This window comes from Astatotilapia calliptera, chromosome 22 (genome assembly GCF_964374335.1).
Source record: "Astatotilapia calliptera chromosome 22, fAstCal68.1, whole genome shotgun sequence".
Classification (NCBI taxonomy): Eukaryota; Metazoa; Chordata; class Actinopteri; order Cichliformes; family Cichlidae; genus Astatotilapia; species Astatotilapia calliptera.
Window position 1 is genome coordinate 34,475,878 of NC_137442.1, and position 22,823 is coordinate 34,498,700.

Genomic DNA, 22,823 nt, shown 5'->3' on the forward strand with positions numbered 1-22,823 from the left:
AAACATAAGGGCAAGATAACAAAACCTAAACCAGAAATAATCATCATCGTCATCAACATCATCATCAGATAACTAAAGAATCAGAATATAATTTTAATCAAAACAGTATCACCAGAGAATAACTCATCCATAATGCAAAAATAAACCAAAACATAAGAAACTCAAAATGCTGGGTCGACCCGACCCAGGACCGTGACAACAACAACGTCACATTAGAAAGGTGATGATAAAGGATTCAGAAAGTTTATTCATGCAGGCCCATATGACAGAGAATGTGCATCTTCTTTTTGAGTTCATATTTTTTCATATTTATATTTAATTGTGTTGATGTTTGCAGTGTTTTGTGTTGTTTCACTTTAAATTTGTTTAAAAGGAAAAAGCAGAAAATTTAAATAGTTAAAAGTTGAAATGTAAAATAGTTGGTTTTTGTATTATATGATTTATTTATTACATTTTATGTGGAGTGAATAAATAAAAGTATATCTACGGTGGCCCCTAGAGACAAAGCACGTACAAACTCCAAAACACATAAAAACTCCAAAACACGTACAAACTCCAAGGCACGTACAAACCCTGAAGCACGTAAAATCTCCAAAACACGTAAAAACTCCATAGCACGTACAAACTCCGAAGCACGTACAAACCCCGAAGCACGTAAAATCTCCAAAACACTAAAAACTCCGAAGCACGTACAAACTCCAAAACACGTACAAACCCCGAAGCACGTACAAACTCCAAAACACGTACAAAACACAACAGAAGTCCTCCAGGATGGTAGGGGCAGTGTTGAGCTTTTGTTACCTAGTGGCTACACAAGCCAGGAAGTATGTCTGTGAAGGTTCTCAGTCATCCAGGTCATCGTAGTCAAAGGAGCTTGCAAAGAAAAGCGTCTGGATTTCTTTAAGTTGCTTGAAGACGTTTCACCTCTCATCCGAGAAGCTTCTTCAGTTCTAAGGTCAAATGGTGGAGAGTCCCAGATATAACCTAGTGGGAGTAACCCCCCACAGAGGGACAAAAGGACCCCCCTGATGATCCTCTAATCGCCTGAGCCAAGGTGTGAAACTGGGTGTGGGTCCCAATCAGCCAGAGTTTTGGGTGTGTGTTTTGGGTGTGAACACCCAAAACTCCTGCAAGCTCCTTTGACAAGCCAGGAAGTACCAACGACCGGATTTGGTGTGTGGTAGTAACAGGTAAATGAAAATTTTTTTGAATTATTTGAATATATATGAGTGCCTGTGTATGAATACACAAACAATACACATATGCTTTCAATTGTGTAATTTAAGTGATCTAGGTAGCTCTGTTTTGGAAGTTCAGTTAACGCTAGAAGTGTGTTTTGGAGTTTGTACGTGTTTTGTCTCTAGGGGCCACTGTATATATTTATATATAAACATATATGAATAAAACCACAGGTTTTTTTTTTACATTAGTAATTCCTTTTGTGCATAATTTTATATTGTTGTTAATAATAAATTAATTAAAGCAACAAAACAACCCGAAGAGCCGGTTGGGAGCCGGCTCTTTTTAGTGAGCCGAGCCGAAAGAGCCGGTTCTCTAATAAGAGCCGGAAATCCCATCACTAATTCAAGAATGCTGCCTTTCACAGCGCAAGTCAAATGGCTCACAACAATAAGTCGTAGATTTAAAAGTGAGAGGATTGTGGCATTTAATCACACTTGAGGTGTTTTTTTTTCCTTTTCATTCTTTTTCATTCAATTCTGAATTTAATAGGGAGTCAATGAAGAGGAGCTTACATCAGAGAAATGTCGTCTATCTTTCTACTCCCAATGCATACTCTAGCTGTAGCATTCTGGAGAAACTGAAGGCTTTTCAGGAAAGTTATAGTGCAACCTCATAATAAGGAATTACATAATTCTGAGTAATAAATGCCTGAACAATTTCTCAGAGGGTGTCACATCATCATGTACAATTGGCAGACCTTCGTGAAAAAACCTGATCAGGAGAAATTAGTTTTACCACAGAGTCAAGTAACTCTGATTTGAAGCTTTCATTTTTAGAGAAGCCAAAGTATTCAGAGTCATATGCAGTGATGATGTAACACTTTTAATCCATTATTGTAAAATTAAATATTTTTAAAAAAACTATTCAATAATTAGGGCTTTCAGGGAATACTGTTAAATGTTCAGATTTATGCCAGAAAAAGGTCCAGAGTGCACTGAGAGATTGCAGATCTGGGCCCTGTTTCAGGAAGCCGGTTTAGTGGAAAAACTGAGTAAGTATACCGTGAGTTAACGAAAACTCTGGGTTTTCGGTTTCACAAAGCGAGTTCAGCTGCAGCCTGAGTGAGTCACTATGACGACACACTCCGTGAAGCTAACCTGCCCCCTAGCAGGTTTACTACAACTAACCCTGACTGTCTCCGCCCCTTTGTCGGAAACCTGACAGTAGGAAGTGTCAGACATGGCGTGCCACTTCCTTGAAGAGCCAGTAGATCGTGAAGCCCAAATTCTCCGCAGAGCTCTCCGCCGGGAGAGAGTGATCAGAGCGCGTTTGGACATTTTATCATTTCCTGATGATTTTCTGTGCGAACGTTACCGTTTCTCAGCACAATCTATAATTTATTTGGATAACATCCTCAGGCCATATATTACGCATGTGACACATCGCGGACATGCTCTCAGTTCATTGCATATTATTTTTATTGCACTTCGGTTTCTTGCAAACGGGAGCTTTCTGTATAATATTGGTGACGCTGAGTACGTTTCCAAGGCTACCGTCTGTCGGGCAGTCAGGAATGTTACAGTTGCACTGAAACGTCTCCTGTACTCGTCTGTGGTGTTCCCCGGTCACAGACCCACAAGATTTATCAAAGAGGGATGCCACAAAATTGCAGGTATCAGGATGACCAAAACTTAATGTATGATGTGGTGATACTTGGACTACTACTTAAATTGCACATTTATTTTCAGGGTTCCCAGGCGTGATTGGCTGTATAGATGGTACTCACATTCCAATCATTGCTCCTTCAGTAAATGAAGGAGACTATGTGAACAGGAAGTCTCTCCACAGCATTAATGTACAGGTACATAGTTCCCTGTAGCATGTCAAACTAACAAATTATTTCATTATAGTAATGGATGCTAATTTGTGTTCTCTGCACTGTGAAGATCATATGTGATGCTGCCAACATTATCACAAATGTGGAAGCCAAGTGGCCAGGCTCTGTCCATGACTCACAAATATTCCGTGAATGTACACTGAGCACAAAATTTGGACATGGTGAGTTGAAAATACTTTAAAATATATAAAGACCAATTGCTTCAGGGACATTTGAACTGAAGTGTATCCTTCTGTCTTAGGAGAGTTCACTGGCTACTTGCTTGGTGATAGGGGGTATCCATGTTTACCCTATTTGCTTACCCCTTACCCTGACCCTGAACCGGGCCCACAGCAGCGATATAATCTGGCTAATTGCAGGACAAGAGCCAGAATTGAAATGACTATCGGAATGCTTAAGGCCCGGTTCCAGTGCCTGCAAAGACTCAGGGTCACCCCAGAAAGGGCATGTGACATTATTGTGGCATGTGTGATTCTTCACAACATTGCCACAATTAGAGGAGAACACTGTCCTTCTGAACCAAACATCAGCAGTGATCCAAACCATGAACATCCTGACCCTCCCACGGACATACAAGATGGAAGAGCAGTCAGAGACACCATATGTCACAATCATTTCCTTTGACCCATCACCTCAACATGTTGAAAGAAGAATAAACAGATTTTTTGTTCAACTGGCTTTATTGGTCGCCTGTATTTCCTGTACACAAAGTATTAAAAGATGTAAACCTCATAAAGTGTCTCTGTTGCTTCCTCCTCTGTAACAGCTGTCAATGTTTCTTCATTATTTTCCTGTAGTAAAGAAATAGACAACATTGCTGTTCTACTGTAAACTCATATAATCTGTGGAGTATTACTCACAACTGCATGTTGGTCTGGCTCAACAGGAGGCTGCACCAGATGCAGTACACCACCACCATCAACTGATAGAATATGAGGTTTATACAGGTCACTTATAACTTACAAGGGACCAAATGGCAATTAACAAACATACCAAGCACCTTACACTTCATTGTCATTATGCTCTCAAAGACAACCAAGACTGAGGCAAGGCAAAATCAGTAGGAAAATAACTTCACTACAAAATAATTCATTATGGTAAAGAGTTTATCAAATGAATGTGTCGCACTGCAAAGGTGACTGTGAAGAAAGGATGTATGCACATCATGTATTATTTTGAATTTACCCCTTATGTAGGCACTTGTGTCTTGCGGGGTTATTGCCTCAGAGGATGTCCCCGCAGAGATGCCTTCGGCCACAGGGCGCCCACTGTTTTGGCTGAGGGCCAACTGCTCAGCCTCTGTGAGTGGTGGTGGTGGAGGACCCCCACCTGTTTTTCGGGCCTCCGCTTTTTTTCTGTTGGCTATAACGGGCCACATTTGAGCATACAGAGTAAGCAAATATGTACTTGTAATGTGCTCAGATAATTTCAATAAGTGCTTACAGAAAGAAAATTAATGTAGCCTCTAACTGCAATTGATTTACATCGGACAAACAGACCAAGCACTATGGCTCATAATACAATTACACCTTACCTGTTTGGACTATATTTTTATATTTCATTTTTACTTGCTGCCAGGAACGTTTGGGGCCTGTTGGGTTGCACCTGCGCTCACATCACGTCACAAAATAAAATGTATAAAATAACAAATAAAATAACATATGATAAAATAACGTGTTAAATGGGTGGAAATCCCTCGATCAATGTTTAAATTAACACTCACGCATTGACTCTGTCGGCTATGTTTTGCCATGCATGCTTTTGCAGCTGTGGCTGTGTTACTTTTTTCCACGGAATTTGCATGTTATCGGCATATGCTGCCATCAGAATTTCGGCCTCAAGCGCTGTAAGATACATTGACCGCGCCTTCTTTCCCTCCGTCTCCATGGTGACTCGCTTAATCTGTGCTCCGCTTATCAGGGCTTTATGTATCCTCGTCCGCGCGCTTCACTTGGGGTTAAAGCAACTCCGCGTTGACTGAACTAATTGTTATCAGCCTTTCTGAAACGGAATATTTCGAGTTGGACAGTTCGGGGTTACTCAACCGTGAGTGTCGTTTTTCACTCTGAGTTTTCCAAACCGGCTTCCTGAAACAGGGCCCTGAATACGGAACAAGCTTTGTTATGAAAATCTGTTACACAGAATTTTCAGTTTTTTGTTTTGGGTGCAACAAAGAAAGTGAAAAAGGCTTTAAATACCTTTAAACCACAAATTGTAATTTTTAGGTTTCTTTCAGTGTGGTAAGCATTACATACCCCTACAATGCTTTGTACTTCTGCTTGAAGTATGTGATCTCCTATGCCCTTAGAAAGCTACTTCACTCAACATGCTTGATTTTCAAATAGCAATGTAACAAATGGAACAAAGCCAAATCACACTGTAGATAAGCTTGATGATCAGTATGAATCGTGGAAGAAAACTACTAGAACCCATTAACGTTTGAAGCATTGTTTGCAATGTAAACCATTAATGAAATGCATCTCAACAGTAATCCTAATGGGTTTTTTTTTTTATCTCATTCAAATGGATCTAAGTGCCTATTACGCCAACAATGCATTATTTTACAGCTCAAATTAGGCATCCTGTTCCAATGTTCGGTGCAATTACAAAAGTGTTTAAAACACTAGAGCTTTTTAGAATCTTCTCCAAATATTCTGCCAGACAGTTGTTTTAAGGGTCTAGGGCCGTGGCTCAACACTTCTTACATGTACATCGTATTCTCCTTGCCATTCAGCTTGCACCTCAAACTTTGATATTTTTATCATTTGAAATCAACCAACTCCCCTGAGAAGAGTTCAAACCCCTACAATGCTTTGTACTTCTGCTTGAAGTATGTGATCTCCTATGCCCTTAGAAAGCTACTTCACTCAACATTCTTGATTTTCAAATAGCAATGTAACAAATGGAACAAAACCAAAACCTACAGTTGAATTTTTGAATAGAATATCTGTCACTCGGTTTGTCTATACGTGGCTCAGTCTGTGAATCAATGAGAGTTTGAATCTGTCAAACTATTTATTTGGATGTCTCAGTTAGTGGAAGAAACTACATCGAGAGTTTTGTTTAGTTTTTTTGCTTTGGGTTGTTTTGTTTTGTTTTTTTGTTCTGAAATTTGACGATGCCAAATGGTTGTCTAAATTATGTTTGCTTCATTAACCGCAATTCCACGGTGCTTTAATAATGAAAAAGTTCTTTTTTTATTCCTTCTCATTACTTTGCACTGGAACTTGACACAACTTGAGACACTATATTAGACAGATTCGACTGACATTTCATGAATACATTCATGGTACTAACAGATAAACATTTTTGTAGCCACAGTACAATTTAAATGAGGCATTTTGTTGGGCAGTGCAAACAGGACATGCAAAAGGCAAATTGTATAAATGAATTATGTTTCAATTAATTTTCCCTTCCATTTCAAGGTTTATTAATATCGTGTATTGTTGTTTACTCTTGTGTCTTAGTTTCCCTGTTTAGTTATTGTTACTCATTCCCTGTCTTAGTTTGGTAGTTACTGGTCTCTAGTTGCTTGTATTTAGTTTTACCTCTTGTGTCTCATTGTTCTTGATTAGTTTCAGTTCTTGTTCCTAGGTGTTTCAATTCTATTGATTAGTTATCATTGTTTCTGTGTGTATATATACCCCAGTTGAACCTTTTTCTTGTTCCTGTTGAAAGACACCGTTGAAGCCATTTCCACAACTGCTTTCCCAGTCACTAAGAAAAAGGGAGCATGGTTCATGGAAATGTGCATAACATTTCAAGGGGAACCTAATTCAGGACTACCAAATTAACCTTAAATAATAAACAAATTACATCAACACACAAGAAATCAAAAAATGCTGGGTCAAAAGGATCCAGAACCATGACATCTCTCTCTCTTCTCTCTCTCTCTCTCTATCTATCTATCTATCTATCTATCTATCTATCTATCTATCTATCTATCTATCTATCTATCTATCTATCTATCTATCTATCTATCTATCTATCTCTATATATATATATATATATATATATATATATATATATATATATATACATACACACAGGGTGGGCCATTTAGAAGTTGGCCATCTTGGATACAACTTTTGTTTTTTCAATAGGAAGAGGGCCATGTGACACATCAAACTTATTGGCAGTGTCACATGAAAAACAATAGTGTGCTTGGTTTCAACGTAACTTTATTCTTTCATGAGTTATTTACAAGTTTCTGACCACTTATAAAATGTGTTTAATGTGCTGTCCATTGTGTTGGATTGTCAATGCAACCCTCTTCTCCCACTCTTCACACACTGATAGCAACACCGCAGGAGAAATGCCAACACAGGCATCCCGTATCCGTAGTTTCAGGTGCTGCACATCTCGTATCTTCACACCATATACAATTGCCTTCAGATGACCCCAAAGATAAAAGTCTAAGGGGGTTAGATCGGGAGACCTTGGGGGCCATTCAACTGGCCCACGAAGACCAATCCACTTTCCAGGAAACTGTTCATCTAGGAATGCTCGGACCTGGCACCCATAATGTGGTGGTGCACCATCTTGCTGGAAAAACTCAGGGAACGTGCCAGCTTCAGTGCCTAAAGAGGGAAACACATCGAGTAGCAATTTCAAATATCCAGTGGCCTTGAGGTTTCCATTGATGAAGAATGGACCCACTATCGTTGTACACCATATACCACACCAAACCATCACTTTTGTTGTTCCAAAAGTCTTGGAGGGATCCATCCAATGTGAGTTAGTGTCAGACCAATAGCGATGGTTTTGTTTGTTAACTTCACCATTCACATAAAAGTTTGCCTCATCACTGAACAAAATCTTCTGCATGAACTGAGGGTCCTGTTCCAAGTTTTGTCTTGTTCATTCTGCAAATTCTGTGCGCCGATCTGGGTCATCGTCGTTGAGATGCTGCAGTAGCTGGAGTTTGTAAGGGTGCCATTTGTGAGTAGCTCATATCCGCTGAAGGGATGTTCGACTAATGCCACTCTCCAGTGACATGCGGCGAGTGCTACGCTGTGGGCTCTTGCTGAATGAAGCTAGGACAGCCACTGATGTTTCTTCAATAGTGATAGTTTTTCCAAATTTTGTAACACTGAACCAGTTTCACGAAACTTAGGAAGCAGTTTGCTAACTGTAGCATGGGAGACGGGTGGTCTCGTAGGGCTTGCATTGAAATCTGCTGCAATGTCCTGATTACTGCGTTCACCAGATATCAACACAATTTCGATCCACTCCTCACGTGCTAACCTCTTCGACATGTCAATGGCTGTGAACAAAGAGAAACTTGTAAATAACTCATGAAAGAATAAAGTTACGTTGAAACCAAGCGCACCATTGTTTTTCTTGTGACATTACCAAAAAGTTTGATGTGTCACATGGCCCTCTTCCTATTGAAAAAACAAAAGTTGTATCCAAGATGACTGACTTCTAAATGGCCACCATGGTCACCACCCATCTTGAGGAATTTGCCCCCTTCCCTTACATATACTAATGTGCCACAAACAGGACTTTAATATCACCAACCATTCCCACTTTATTACGGTGTATCCATATACAGTGGGGCAAAAAAGTATTTAGTCAGCCATCGATTGTGCAAGTTCCCCCACTTAAAACGATGACAGAGGTCAGTAATTTGCACCAGAGGTACACTTCAACTGTGAGAGACAGAATGTGAAAAAAAAATCCATGAATCCACATGGTAGGATTTGTAAAGAATTTATTCGTAAATCAGGGTGGAACCTTTGTTGGCAATAACAGAGGTCAAACGTTTACTATAGGTCTTTACCAGGTTTGCACACACAGTAGCTGGTATTTTGGCCCATTCCTCCATGCAGATCTTCTCGAGAGCAGTGATGTTTTGGGGCTGTCGCCGAGCAACACGGACTTTCAACTCCCGCCACAGATTTTCTATGGGGTTGAGGTCTGGAGACTGGCTAGGCCACTCCAGGACTTTCAAATGCTTCTTACGGAGCCACTCCTTTGTTGCCCGGGCGGTGTGTTTTGGATCATTGTCATGTTGGAAGACCCAGCCTCGTTTCATCTTCAAAGTTCTCACTGATGGAAGGAGGTTTTGGCTCAAAATCTCACGATACATGGCCCCATTCATTCTGTCCTTAACACGGATCAGTCGTCCTGTCCCCTTGGCAGAAAAACAGCCCCATAGCATGATGTTTCCACCCCCATGCTTCACAGTAGGTATGGTGTTCTTGGGATGCAACTCAGTATTCTTCTTCCTCCAAACACGACGAGTTGAGTTTATACCAAAAAGTTCTACTTTGGTTTCATCTGACCACATGACATTCTCCCAATCCTCTGCTGTATCATCCATGTGCTCTCTGGCAAACTTCAGACGGGCCTGGACATGCACTGGCTTCAGCAGCGGAACACGTCTGGCACTGCGGGATTTGATTCCCTGCCGTCGTAGTGTGTTACTGATGGTGACCTTTGTTACTTTGGTCCCAGCTCTCTGCAGGTCATTCACCAGGTCCCCCCGTGTGGTTCTGGGATCTTTGCTCACCGTTCTCATGATCATTGTGACCCCACGGGATGAGATCTTGCGTGGAGCCCCAGATCGTGGGAGATTATCAGTGGTCTTGTATGTCTTCCATTTTCTGATGATTGCTCCCACAGTTGATTTTTTTCACACCAAGCTGCTTGCCTATTGTAGATTCACTCTTCCCAGTCTGGTGCAGGTCTACAATACTTTTCCTGGTGTCCTTCGAGAGCTCTTTGGTCTTGGCCATGGCGGAGTTTGGAGTCTGACTGTTTGAGGCTGTGGACAGGTGTCTTTTATACAGATGATGAGTTCAAACAGGTGCCATTCATACAGGTAACGAGTGGGGGACAGAAAAGCTTCTTACAGAAGACGTTACAGGTCTGTGAGAGCCAGAGATTTTCCTTGTTTGAGGTGACCAAATACTTATTTTCCACCCTGATTTACGAATAAATTCTTTACAAATCCTACCATGTGAATTCATGGAGTTTTTTTTTCACATTCTGTCTCTCACAGTTGAAGTGTACCTCTGGTGCAAATTACTGACCTCTGTCATCATTTTAAGTGGGGGAACTTGCACAATCGGTGGCTGACTAAATACTTTTTTGCCCCACTGTAAATGGCCCACCCTGTATGTGTATATACATATATATATATATATATATATATATATATATATATATATATATATATATATATATATATATATATATATATATATATATTGGAACAAGAAGGCATCGGTGGGCAAGAGACGAAAACAGGGCGTTGTTGGAATGCTACTACGCAAGTAACCCCGGCGGAAGGGGCTACATGAATAGGATGACGGACCTATGGATTCTTCGATACCCAACATCCACAATGCGGTGGTCCCCGTGGTGATCGGAGCACTAGGTGCGGTGACTCCCAAGCTAGGCGAGTGGCTCCAGCAGATCCCGGGAATAACATCGGAGATCTCTGTCCAGAAGAGCGCAGTCCTGGGAACAGCTAAGATACTGCGCAGGACCCTCAAGCTCCCAGGCCTCTGGTAGAGGACCCGAGCTTGAAGGATAAACCGCCCGCAGGGGCGTGCTGGGTGTTTTATATATACACACAAGGTGGGAGTCTGCATTTTGGGTCCTTTTTGTCAATCCACACAGTCTGCTTCTGCCAGACATTGACAACTATCATTATCAATGCTGCCCACACAGGATTTATCCTTGGCAGATTCTCCTTCTTTAATGTTAGAATATAAGTCACCATAATTATGACAAGGAGAATAAAGTGGCAGTTCTGTGTCCAAATCAGAGAAAGCTTTTGATCAGCTGCAATGACGATATATGTTGAGGGTTCAATGAATTGTCACATCTGGCGAAGCAGATGGCATGGAGTGGAGAGAATGAGGACCCAAATGCAGACACGGATGAAGGAGAATTTTTAAACTGAGAGAGAGAACCCTAAACTGGGTGAACCCCCCCCCCCCCCCCCCCCTCTGTCCCCTTCTGGCTGCCACTGCCTCAATTTTATCCCACAACTTAGACATTCACATTACTCACACTCTCATTACACATACATGTAGGATCTTGGGGGTGGGCACGATACACGGAGTCCAAATTACCATCAGGGTGTACACCTCACCCCTGGCGTCGTTGCCCAACTCTCAATTTTGAATACACGTAGACATTGAGGGCTAGCAGGAGGGACCATGCGCTTACCTGCTGCTCTCTGGCATGTAGCTACAGTGGGGCAAAAAAGTATTTAGTGAGCCACCGATTGTGCAAGTTCCCCCACTTAAAATGATGACAGAGGTCAGTAATTTGCACCAGAGGTACACTTCAACTGTGAGAGACAGAATGTGAAAAAAAAATCCATGAATCCACATGGTAGGATTTGTAAAGAATTTATTCGGAAATCAGGGTGGAAAATAAGTATTTGGTCACCTCAAACAAGGAAAATCTCTGGCTCTCACAGACCTGTAACGTCTTCTGTAAGAAGCTTTTCTGTCCCCCACTCGTTACCTGTATGAATGGCACCTGTTTGAACTCATCATCTGTATAAAAGACACCTGTCCACAGCCTCAAACAGTCAGACTCCAAACTCCGCCATGGCCAAGACCAAAGAGCTTTCGAAGGACACCAGGAAAAGTATTGTAGACCTGCACCAGACTGGGAAGAGTGAATCTACAATAGGCAAGCAGCTTGGTGTGAAAAAATCAACTGTGGGAGCAATCATCAGAAAATGGAAGACATACAAGACCACTGATAATCTCCCTCGATCTGGGGCTCCACGCAAGATCTCATCCCGTGGGGTCAAAATGATCATGAGAACGGTGAGCAAAGATCCCAGAACCACACGGGGGAACCTGGTGAATGACCTGCAGAGAGCTGGGACCAAAGTAACAAAGGTCACCATCAGTAACACACTACAACGGCAGGGAATCAAATCCCGCAGTGCCAGACGTGTTCCGCTGCTGAAGCCAGTGCATGTCCAGGCCCGTCTGAAGTTTGCCAGAGAGCACATGGATGATACAGCAGAGGATTGGGAGAATGTCATGTGGTCAGATGAAACCAAAGTAAAACTTTTTGGTATAAACTCAACTCGTCGTGTTTGGAGGAAGAAGAATACTGAGTTGCATCCCAAGAACACCATACCTACTGTGAAGCATGGGGGTGGAAACATCATGCTATGGGGCTGTTTTTCTGCCAAGGGGACAGGACGACTGATCCGTGTTAAGGACAGAATGAATGGGGCCATGTATCGTGAGATTTTGAGCCAAAACCTCCTTCCATCAGTGAGAACTTTGAAGATGAAACAAGGCTGGGTCTTCCAACATGACAATGATCCAAAACACACCGCCCGGGCAACAAAGGAGTGGCTCCGTAAGAAGCATTTGAAAGTCCTGGAGTGGCCTAGCCAGTCTCCAGACCTCAACCCCATAGAAAATCTGTGGCGGGAGTTGAAAGTCCGTGTTGCTCGGCGACAGCCCCAAAACATCACTGCTCTCGAGAAGATCTGCATGGAGGAATGGGCCAAAATACCAGCTACTGTGTGCAAACCTGGTAAAGACCTATAGTAAACGTTTGACCTCTGTTATTGCCAACAAAGGTTATGTTACAAAGTATTGAGTTGTATTTTTGTTATTGACCAAATACTTATTTTCCACCCTGATTTCCGAATAAATTATTTACAAATCCTACCATGTGGATTCATGGATTTTTTTTCACATTCTGTCTCTCACAGTTGAAGTGTACCTCTGGTGCAAATTACTGACCTCTGTGCAAGTTCCCCCACCTAAAATGATGACAATCGGTGGCTGACTAAATACTTTTTTGCCCCACTGTAAATGCCCTCCTGGGTTTTAAATGCACCTTAGAACACACATGCATCAACACTACAATGAGCGGGTGGAGGGAGGTTTGGAGTCTTCTCTCACCCCCATTCTCTGCGACCTGCTGGAGCGGGGGGCTAGGAGGAGGAGTTGGCTGTCCGACTGCGGTCTGGAGTGTGGGGCCTTCCTGCTGCTGCGGAGTCGGGGCAGTCTGCCTCCCCCCACCGCAGGGAAAAGGGTAACACCACCTGGGTCTGGGTGCAGTTCCCCCCTCCAGGGGCAAGGGTACCTAGACCCGGTTTGTAGAGTACGCTTGGGGAGTGTGATCGTGTGTACAGCGTCTCTTTATGTCTGTCTCCACGTTGGTTGAGTGTGGAGTAAGTGCATATGAGAGCATGAGGGTGGGAATGGATGTTTGTATCTGTGTGTGCCTGTATGTCTGTGTCTATATGTCAGGTTGGGTGTCAGGGGCCACCTCTCTGGGGACATCTCAGGCCCTCCAAGGTTTGGAGGCCTATCTCCCCCTACCACCACTTCTCCTGCCAGTGGCGGACTCCCTCAGACATCGGTGCGTTGGTGGTTCTTTGTGTCCGGGGATGGGCGTCCAGGTACACACCGGCTCACTCCTTTGCAGCCGCTTATCTGGGCCTGGAGCCTGGGGCTCGCTCGGGCCACTTCGGAGGTGGGGTGCCCCCGGCCTCTCGGCCTGGGACTCGGTCACTCAGGCACAGCTGGCTGCCGGCAGAGCTCACGGGCGTGTCACTGCAACTCCCCCTGGCTTCTGCTCCGCGGCTGCTGAGTGAGCCCTCATCTGGGACTCTCCTCAGCTCTTTCTGGGACAGTGGCGCGGCTGCCCCTCTGTTGGTCTTCCTTGGTCTCTTGTGTTCTGGGGGCCTCTGGATGTCTGGAGTTTTGATCTCCTCCATACCTGCTTCATGCCCTGGAGGACGGGGCTGTGGCCCCCCCACACCCTCTAGAAGATTATTACATGAAGGAACCTTTTAAAAAAACAAAAAAAACAAAACAAGCGCGTCCATGCTCACAGGTGTACACACGGGTGATCACACCCACAAACTACACCCTTTTTGGCTCCTACCTCAAAGCACACTGTGTTCTGTTGATCTTATGTGCTGCACAATAATGTTTAATATTTAGTATTTACTGTCATATTCCCATATATCATTGTGATGTTTGTAACCCATATCAACTACTGCCTGTCACATGACCCACGTCAGCTGATTTGAGGTCCCTCTTCTGATTGGCTCCTTTCACGTCGCGGCAACTCTGAAAACCGGCTGTGGAGGGATACTTCCGGGTTCGACTCCTGCTGTGGCTGTGAGCTTATGGCATTTAGAGCGGTATTGGAAAACAAAGCGTTTTCTCTCCTCAATTCATCTTTAAACTTTAAACTCAGCGGTAAGTGTCCTTAATATCTTACAACCTTTGGTTGTCAGTAACCAGCCGATCGTTTTCGCAATTAAAAAATGACTTTGTGCGGCGGCGTTCCCACCGCGAGCAGAACTTCGGTTCAAAAACCGCTGTTTTTGAACACTTTTGTTTGCTTAAGCATTTTTATGGGCTTACTTTGAAAGAAAGTGCGATTGAATGATTATTGTTATGTGTTGCCTTGAATTCGGCTATGCTGTCTGTTAGACAGTTGTTTTTCTTTATTGTTGTTTTTGTATTGTTTGTAGCGAACGCTACTGGAATGTATAGATTAAGCTACGTAGCCAAGATGATTAATGATTTAACTGTTGTACATTGGTTGATGATGATTTATGATTAGCATTGTTACGTAGACTTGCAGAAGAATATATTTGTTTACCGGTAAACTGAATTGAACTTGATGTGCTAATGGACATTTTTCTGACCTACAGGTCAGGTTTTTTTTCCCCTTTGAGTTGATCTTCTTCATATTGAAGTGGCGAGCCGGTAGGACCATTCTTTGTTTTCCCCTCTTTTCCCCCACTTAGCCGTCTTTGGATTACGGACATATTTCCCATTGTATGAAGCTGGACCCTAAGGAGGAATACCTTAAAAGTGAACTTTGAAAAGAAAAGGACCAAAAAAAAGGACTCTTAGCAAAAGGACTCTTGCACAGAAAAATCACAGCACTGATTTATTATTTAATTGTGGACATTTACGTTGTGTGTTGTGTTAAATATTTTGTTCCATTTCCCCTTTCCCCTATTTATTCAATATATTTTTGGTACAAGACATGACAGTCTTTGGTCTCATCATTCACACCATCTAGGCTCCATAAAGAACTATTTCTTCTGCGCGTCAGTCAGTAAATTCATCCATTGCCATAAACTAGTCCTTAAAATAACTTGGCGTTACATGTTGTTTATTCTAGTACTCTTGTTCTCTTCTGCTTGTTTTCTTTTTTCTTTCTCAGCAGGTGATCCAGGTGATCGATATATGCATTTTTTTTTCTCTGCCCGTTCTGTTGGTTTATGTTTTTTGCCCTTCTCCCCCGTCCTTCTTCTCAGCTGTTTCTCTTTCCCTCTTTCTTTCTCCCCTTCTTCCCCCCAGTCAAGTCTGTCCCGTATTCAGTAAGTGAAAATAAAATAAACAATAAAAGGTGAATCAAATGGACCATTACGGCAAGGCTGGGATGGTCAATTTGGTAAAGTAAATCCGTTGGGCATCTTTCTTTGCCTTTAGATAACAATTCTGATGGCAAAAGAGCCAAACGGGGCAGGCAAAAAAAAAAAAAAAAAAACTGGGTGAAGCTGACTATAATAACAAAAGAAACACAGAAAACAAACCCTGACAACCGGGAATGAGGAGCCTGAGACACGAAACGCAGAGGAAACGCAGGGGATGATGAACAGAGGTAACACAGACCAATCGACAAGGAACAGAAGAAAGCACAAACTATAAATAGACACAGAGGGAAACGAGGAAATGGCACACAGGAGGGAGACACAGATAAACCTGATTAGACCTGACGAGACAAAGGGAAAGAGGGAGACTCTCCAAAGTAAAACAGGAAGCAACACGAACATCGAACCAGGAACACTAGACACAACACAAGGTACACAAGGGAGGCACAGAGACCACCAAAACACTGGAAATCATTAACAAATAACCAGAAAACTAACTAAATCAATGAAGGTTAATAAACACAAACATGGACATGGAGTCACTAGACTCCGTACCATGACAGCACCCCCCCTTAGGACTGGCTTCAGACCAAAAACAATACTTTTTCCCAAAACAAAATAAAATACCAGAGCAGGGTGAGCCTGAGGGGTCCAGGAAGGCGGGCTCAAAGCAACAAGAAAAAAAAACAACATTAACCACAGAGTCCAAAAAAAATTATTCTGGGGCCAACCCTGGGGTCGGCAGCAAAGGAGCCCAGGGAAAAATAGTTCAAGGGGCCGACCGCGTGGAAAGCAGCGACGACGAAGCTCAGTGACGAAGGTGGCCAGTGATGGTGAGGTATGATGACTGAGCGTGGACGAGCAGGAAGTGGACCAGACGGCGCAATGACCTCTGGTGGAGACGAGGCAGGGCCAGACGACTGCGTGTCAGCCCCATGCAGTTGATCTGGTGGTTGTGCTGATCGTGGTGTGGCTGCCACAGGAGGTTGATCTGATGGTTGAGCTGATGGCTAGACAGACTCTCCAGAGCCCCCAGCGGAGACAGATAATGACTGGACAGACTCTATGGCCCCGAGCGGTGACTGACGATGGCTGGACGGACTCTCTGGAGCCGCCAGTGGAAACAGATAGCGGCATGGGAGCCGTGAAGTGCTGGAGCGGCTTACCAGAGCCCCCAGCAGACATGAGGGAGTGCTGAAGTGGCTCAACAGGCTCAGTTTTGCAAGGCCCAGCTGCATCAGCTTTCCCACTGAATCAGATGGGAAACCTGGAAAGCTGGCCATGGCAGAAGAAGACAGTGAAGCTGGTGGATAACAACTACCCCGATCTCCTAAAGCCCTTCTCTTTGCCTCTTTCATTATCAATTGTAATGATTATCAATTCTAATGGCAAGATCAACTTTCCCTAATGAACTGTGAATAAGAGAGCAGCAGAACACAGGACTCAGCCCACGTCTGAGCTTGAAAATACCAATTATATGTGCAATATTGCAATAATCATTAGAAAAAAAGCTCTAAAGGCATGTTGAAACAGCAAGGCGCACTGAAGCATTTCAAACAGTTCTAAAATGGGAGGGAGCTGGATCACACATAGATGTGGGAAGCAATCCCACGCCAACAGAAGCTACAGGGGTGGGAAGAGCAGGTGTGTGCCTAGACTAGGCTGGGGAACCATTTGGGAGAGTTTATCCCAAACATCTAACAACGTATTATTTACCCTATCCTATCCCGCCCACTGCTCTGACTCCCAAACGTATTGGGTCAAACTCTGAAAGAAATACTCATTCGTGAGCAATGCTTCTTGGTGTACAGTAACAGATTGCACAGTTCTCTTCCTCGTGTCTCCCTCACCTTACCCCTAGTCGACTCCTCCTCAATGAGTCTGGTGTTGTTTGAGGTATCTTCCTGTTAAAAGGAAGTTTTTCCTTCCTACTATTACCAAAGTGCTTGTTCATAGGGAGTCATCTGATTCTTGGGGTTTCTCTGTATTATTGTAGGGTCATTACCTTGCAATGTTAATCGCCTTGAGATGACTGTTGTTGTGATTTGGCACTATATAAATAAAGCTGAATTGGATTGAATTTGAAGTTAATTACCTTTTTGTTAGCATTATATCCATTACAAGGTACAATTTAAAGTGAGCTCACCAAACAGCAAAAATTTACTTGGATTAAGTAAAGTGCTGCCTGATCCTAGGGAGACCCAGAAAGAGATCCATTTCCCTCCCAACTTACTGCATAAACACCCCTTAGTGTCACACTGAAATGTAGTTAAATTAATGTTAATGCAGGATTAATATTTTTGAAGGAGCATATTTTAATAATCATCACCATATGTGAATGAAAGTTAAGTAAAAGGTAAAAACACAAAGCTGCCAAACCCCTTCCTACCACCTAATGTGGACTTAGCTAGAAGAGAGTTATCTTTAGGCATACAATAGGTATGGCTGCTGCACCACGGCACAGATGTCATTTAAAGACATCAATTGCGTGTTGGCCAGTCCATGCAAATTTATTGTTACCTCTCCAACTTTATTGTTATCATTACCTTGTGTTACTAAACTCCTAAAGCATGATGTGGCTGAACCAGAACTAAAGGCAACTATATTTATATTTTTTTACATTTATTTAGGTGAATACGTTATATTAGTTTTGTCTAAGCAAACATGGCAAATATATACATGTTTTGGATAATCCAAATATTGAAATATTTTTATTTCTTAATGGATTTATAGAAAAAGACAGACTGATAGTTATTACAGACAGACATTTGTTCAATGCCAATTTCGAATATTCAATGTCTGGAATTCTGAAGGCAGGCAGCAGCATGCATTTACTCTTGTGGTGTCCTCAGGTAGATGGCTTTTAAGCAGCCATTGTGAGTGAGCTGCAGCAGTGAGTCTGGATATGACCAGTGGAACGTTGCTAATGGACCTGCAAGAGCACATTAGAAAGCATGGGTATTCTTAACTGTCCATAAAGAGAGGTGGTGCCATTTGAATAGCACTTGTGGTAATTATCGTCGGCAGCTCACTTTCGATCAGCCTTGTGACTGATTCTGTCTCCTTCTTTCAATTTCCTGCCTCGTTGAGGATGTCAGCAGATATGCGAAGAGGACAGGGCCCGCAAAGTGATGAAGTAAAGCACTGTGTAATTAAAAGAGTCTGAAAAGTAAGGGTAGGAGGAAACACTGTTACCTTAGCTCACCTCACTTTGGGAAAGAAAATTATACAATAATAAAATTGAAGGAAAGAAATTTAAATAATATATATATGTTAAGCACTATATGCATGGCAAATATAAATAAATAAAAAAATCAGGAAGGGCGGGGCAGGGGGGATTCATCTTCAGAGCTCTCTATTTTAGCAAAAAGTGTTTTTTGCATGTTTATTCAAGCTGAACTTGCTAGGAACTACAGTTCTGCCACTCAAATCATTGTTTTAGTTACTCGTTTTCCTATATATGAGACAATGTCACTTTGCAGAGAAAAAACCTGATGAAATCATACTGCTAAACTAAAGTGAAGTGTGCCTCCATTGCCCCTGAATAAAGGCACCAAGGCAAGTCATTCTATAAGGTCTTCCTTTTGGTCACATGGCTACTCCTCATGGGTGTGTTTTAGGTGAAAAAATATCTGTATAATAATAATCTTGCACAAATCTCATCAGTCTTGCACAACAACAAAAAAAATCTATTTATCTAAGCAGAATATTGATCCTGCACAGTGATATATTTTCAGTGCTGTCATGGTTTGCAGTATTAAAGTGGTGGAGTCCTAAATGCTATATATATATATATATATATATATATATATATGTATATATATACACTCAACAAAAATATAAACGCAACACCTTTGTTACTGCTCCCATTCCCCATGGGATGGACGTAGAGACCTAAAATTCATTCCAGATACACAATATAACCATCCCTCCCAAACAGTGGTCACAAATCAGTCCAAATGTGTGGTAGTGGGCACATCTGCTATATTGAGATAATCCATCCCACCTCACAGGTGTGCCACATCAGGATGCTGATCTGACATCATGAGTAGTGCACAGGTGTACCTTATACTGCCCACAACAAAAGGCCACCCTGGAATGTGCAGTTCACAAATGGTGGCAGCAGTGGCTCCAGGCCAGTAGGTAGCAGCAATGCAGAAAGGAGCCAGACCAAAAAAGCACCAAGTGCCAATGGACTCTGCAAGTGAGGAGCCTCCAGTGCTCAATCAGCTAGAGGAAGCAGAGCAAGAGCAAGGTACTGAACTGCATAACCTCGCTGAACTTTCAAACCTCCTGCGTGGTTTTATGAGGCAACAAAGTGACAGAGAGGCCCAATGGGAACTGGAGAAGCAGCGGCAGGAAGATCTCTGGCGGAAAATTCAGCACCAGTTCACTCAGCTCCAGCAGGAAGTGCAATCAGAACGTCGAGAGCACCAGCTGTTGGTGGAAGGTGCAACAGCAGATACAGAGACACGTTTGAGGCCTACTGCGGAGCATCCAGCAATGCCTCAGTTACAATCTAACGTCATGGAGGCCGCAACAGCATCTCAGTCTGCCTCCTTAACAAGACCACCAGCTTGGAAAGGGCCTAAAATGCAGCCTTATAATGACGACGAAGACATTGAGCATTACCTAACAACTTTTGAGAGGATCGCAAGCGGGTGCCAGTGGCCACACGAGGATTGGGCATTACATCTTGCTCCACTTCTCACTGGTAGGGCACGAGCTGCTTTTGTAGCCATGGACATTGATGAAATTATGGACTATGTGAAGGTGAAGAAAGCTGTTCTTGAAAAGTTTGAAATATGTGCAGAGACTTACAGACTCCGATTTCGCTCCACTACGTTGGGCGATGGCGAGACACCTAAAGAGTTAAGGACACGCTTGAAAAAACTGTATGATAAGTGGATAGTTCCAAGAGAAAACTCCAAAGATGAAATTGGTGATGTCATTGTTTTAGAGCAGTTCCTGAGAGTTCTCAATCCTGAACTGCGCACGTGGATAAAGGAGCATAACCCAACCACGTCTAAGCAAGCAGCAGAGCTGGCTGACGCTTTTCTTGCAGCCCGTCGGCCACTAAAGAACTATGCAAGTCCCAACCAATTAGCCCCTGTAATAGAAGGTAGGACAGAGAGTGGTAACAGTCAAAAAACTAGGAATTTCAGGCAGGGCCCCCATAATTCCACTAGTAGTCGGGCTAGGGAAATCAAGCAACGTGGGCCTTTAGAGTGTCACTCTTGTGGTCAAACAGGTCACTTTAGGGCAGATTGTCCAAGTCAGACTGTCAGTAACACATATATGTGCTTTTCTTCAAGGGGTGTCGAAGATGAAGTTGAGTCTTCAGCGCCCTCTTCTCAGCATGAGCGCACCACATGCGTTTTTATTGAGGAAAAGCCATGTGTGGCTCTTCTGGATTCAGGAAGCAGCCGTACCTTGGTTAGGCAGGAATATCTTCCTAGGGATGCTACATTTTGTGGCAAGGTAAAAGTTTGGTGTGTTCACGGTAATGATGTGGATTACCCAATTGCCAACATTAATATTCAGATTGACGGCAAGCTGTATTTACTTTCCGTGGGAGTTATGAGTAAACTGCCATATCAGGTTGTGTTGGGCCGTGATCTTCCCATTTTGCGAGATCTGATAGCCAAGGGAGAGGAAATCAACCCAAGTGTTACAGCTGAGTCCATGGTAGCAGTCACCAGGTCAAAACATAAGCATCACGCGGAAGAAGGTTTAGGTTGGGGTGAATTTCCTTTCGCTAACAGTGATGTTCCTGATTTTGAAGGATTAAGTCAGGGTCGCATAAGAAAGAGCAGAGCCCAGAGGTGACAGGCTAAGCTGAGGGGGACAAAGTTCACTGAACCAGTTCCAGTGCCACAATGTGATGAATTACCAGTCGTACCTGATGAAATAGCTCAGCTTCAAAGAGAGGATCCATCTTTAGCTCCCCTGTTTTTAAAGAGTGTCACAAACGCAACAGAGGTCACTGAGAGAGGCAGAGAGCTATTTTTCCTAAAGGGCGAGCTATTATATCGCCGCAGTAGGGTCAGAGACCAGTTGGTTGTGCCTAAGAGTTTAAGATCCACAGTACTGCAGTTAGCTCACTCAGTCCCTTGGGCAGGACACCTGGGTCAAGCCAAAACCTTCTCTCGTATGTCAACTAGATTTTACTGGCCACAGCAGTTTACAGACACTGTGCAGTTTTGCAAGTCTTGTCCCGAGTGTCAGTTAACAGCACCAGGAAGGAAAGGTGACAGGGCTCCCCTGATCCCTATGCCAGTCATAGACACCCCGTTCTCTCGTGTTGCGATGGACATCATAGGCCCATTAGAGAGGAGCAGTGCAGGGCACAGGTATGTTTTGGTAGTGTGTGACTACGCTACAAGATATCCCGAGGCTTTCCCCTTAAAAAAGGTTAAAGCTCGTCAGATTGCCAACTGCTTAATACAAATGTTCTCGAGGGTAGGCATCCCAAAAGAAATCATTACTGATCAAGGGTCCAACTTTACATCTAACTTCATGAGAGAAGTCTATAGATTGCTGGGGATCAAAGGTATTAAGACAACTCCCTACCACCCACAAACAGATGGCCTTGTTGAACGTTTCAACAAAACCCTTAAAGCTATGTTGAGGAAGTTTGTGAAAGATACAGGAGCAGATTGGGACCAGTGCCTTCCTTTCTTGCTCTTTGCCTACAGAGAGGTACCTCAAGCTTCCACAGGGTTTTCTCCTTTCCAGCTCTTGTATGGCCACGCTGTCCGGGGTCCCCTTGATGTGTTGAAAGACGCTTGGGAGGCTCCAAATCCCAGAAAACAATGCAATGTTCTTTCGTATGTACTGAAAATGAGAGATAAGCTTGAGGAGCTCCAAGAGCTGGCCAATACTCATCTGGTTGGTGTCCAACAACGTCAGAAGCAGAGTTATGACAAAGCAGCTCGTAGGAAGATTTTTCAAGAGGGACAAAAGGTTTTGCTGCTTCTTCCATCATCTGAGAACAGTCTCCTTACCAAGTGGCAGGGACCATATGTGATCAGTAGGAAAGTGGGTCCAGTTACCTATGAACTGTACATGCCTGAGCGTCGCAAGAAGCATCAGATATTCCATGTAAATTTGTTGAAAGAATGGTGTGATCGGCCAGCATCTTCACTAGAGTGTTGGGCTCGTTCCGTGGTCGAAGAGGAGGAACCACGGGAGCTGTTCTTTCCTTCTCCAGCAGGTCAACAACCAGTTCCTGATGTGAGTCATCTTACTTCCAAACAACAGACAGAGGTGAAAGCAATTATGCCTGCTGATCTTTTTAGCAGCAAACCAGGTTGCACCAATCTCATCCAACAT

The 22,823-nt window shown here is 43.2% G+C and overlaps 2 long non-coding RNA genes across 2 annotated transcripts in view; both read left to right on the forward strand.

The window, feature by feature from the left end:
* LOC145423385 (uncharacterized) overlaps positions 1 to 22,823 on the forward strand; it is a 265,513-nt gene that overhangs the window by 60,839 nt on the left and 181,851 nt on the right. The gene's annotated exons all lie outside the window — the stretch shown is intronic.
* On the forward strand, positions 2,692 to 3,757 carry LOC145423386 (uncharacterized). Its single transcript, XR_013904438.1, has 2 exons — positions 2,692 to 3,240; positions 3,321 to 3,757. It is a non-coding gene; the product is annotated as an uncharacterized LOC145423386 (long non-coding RNA).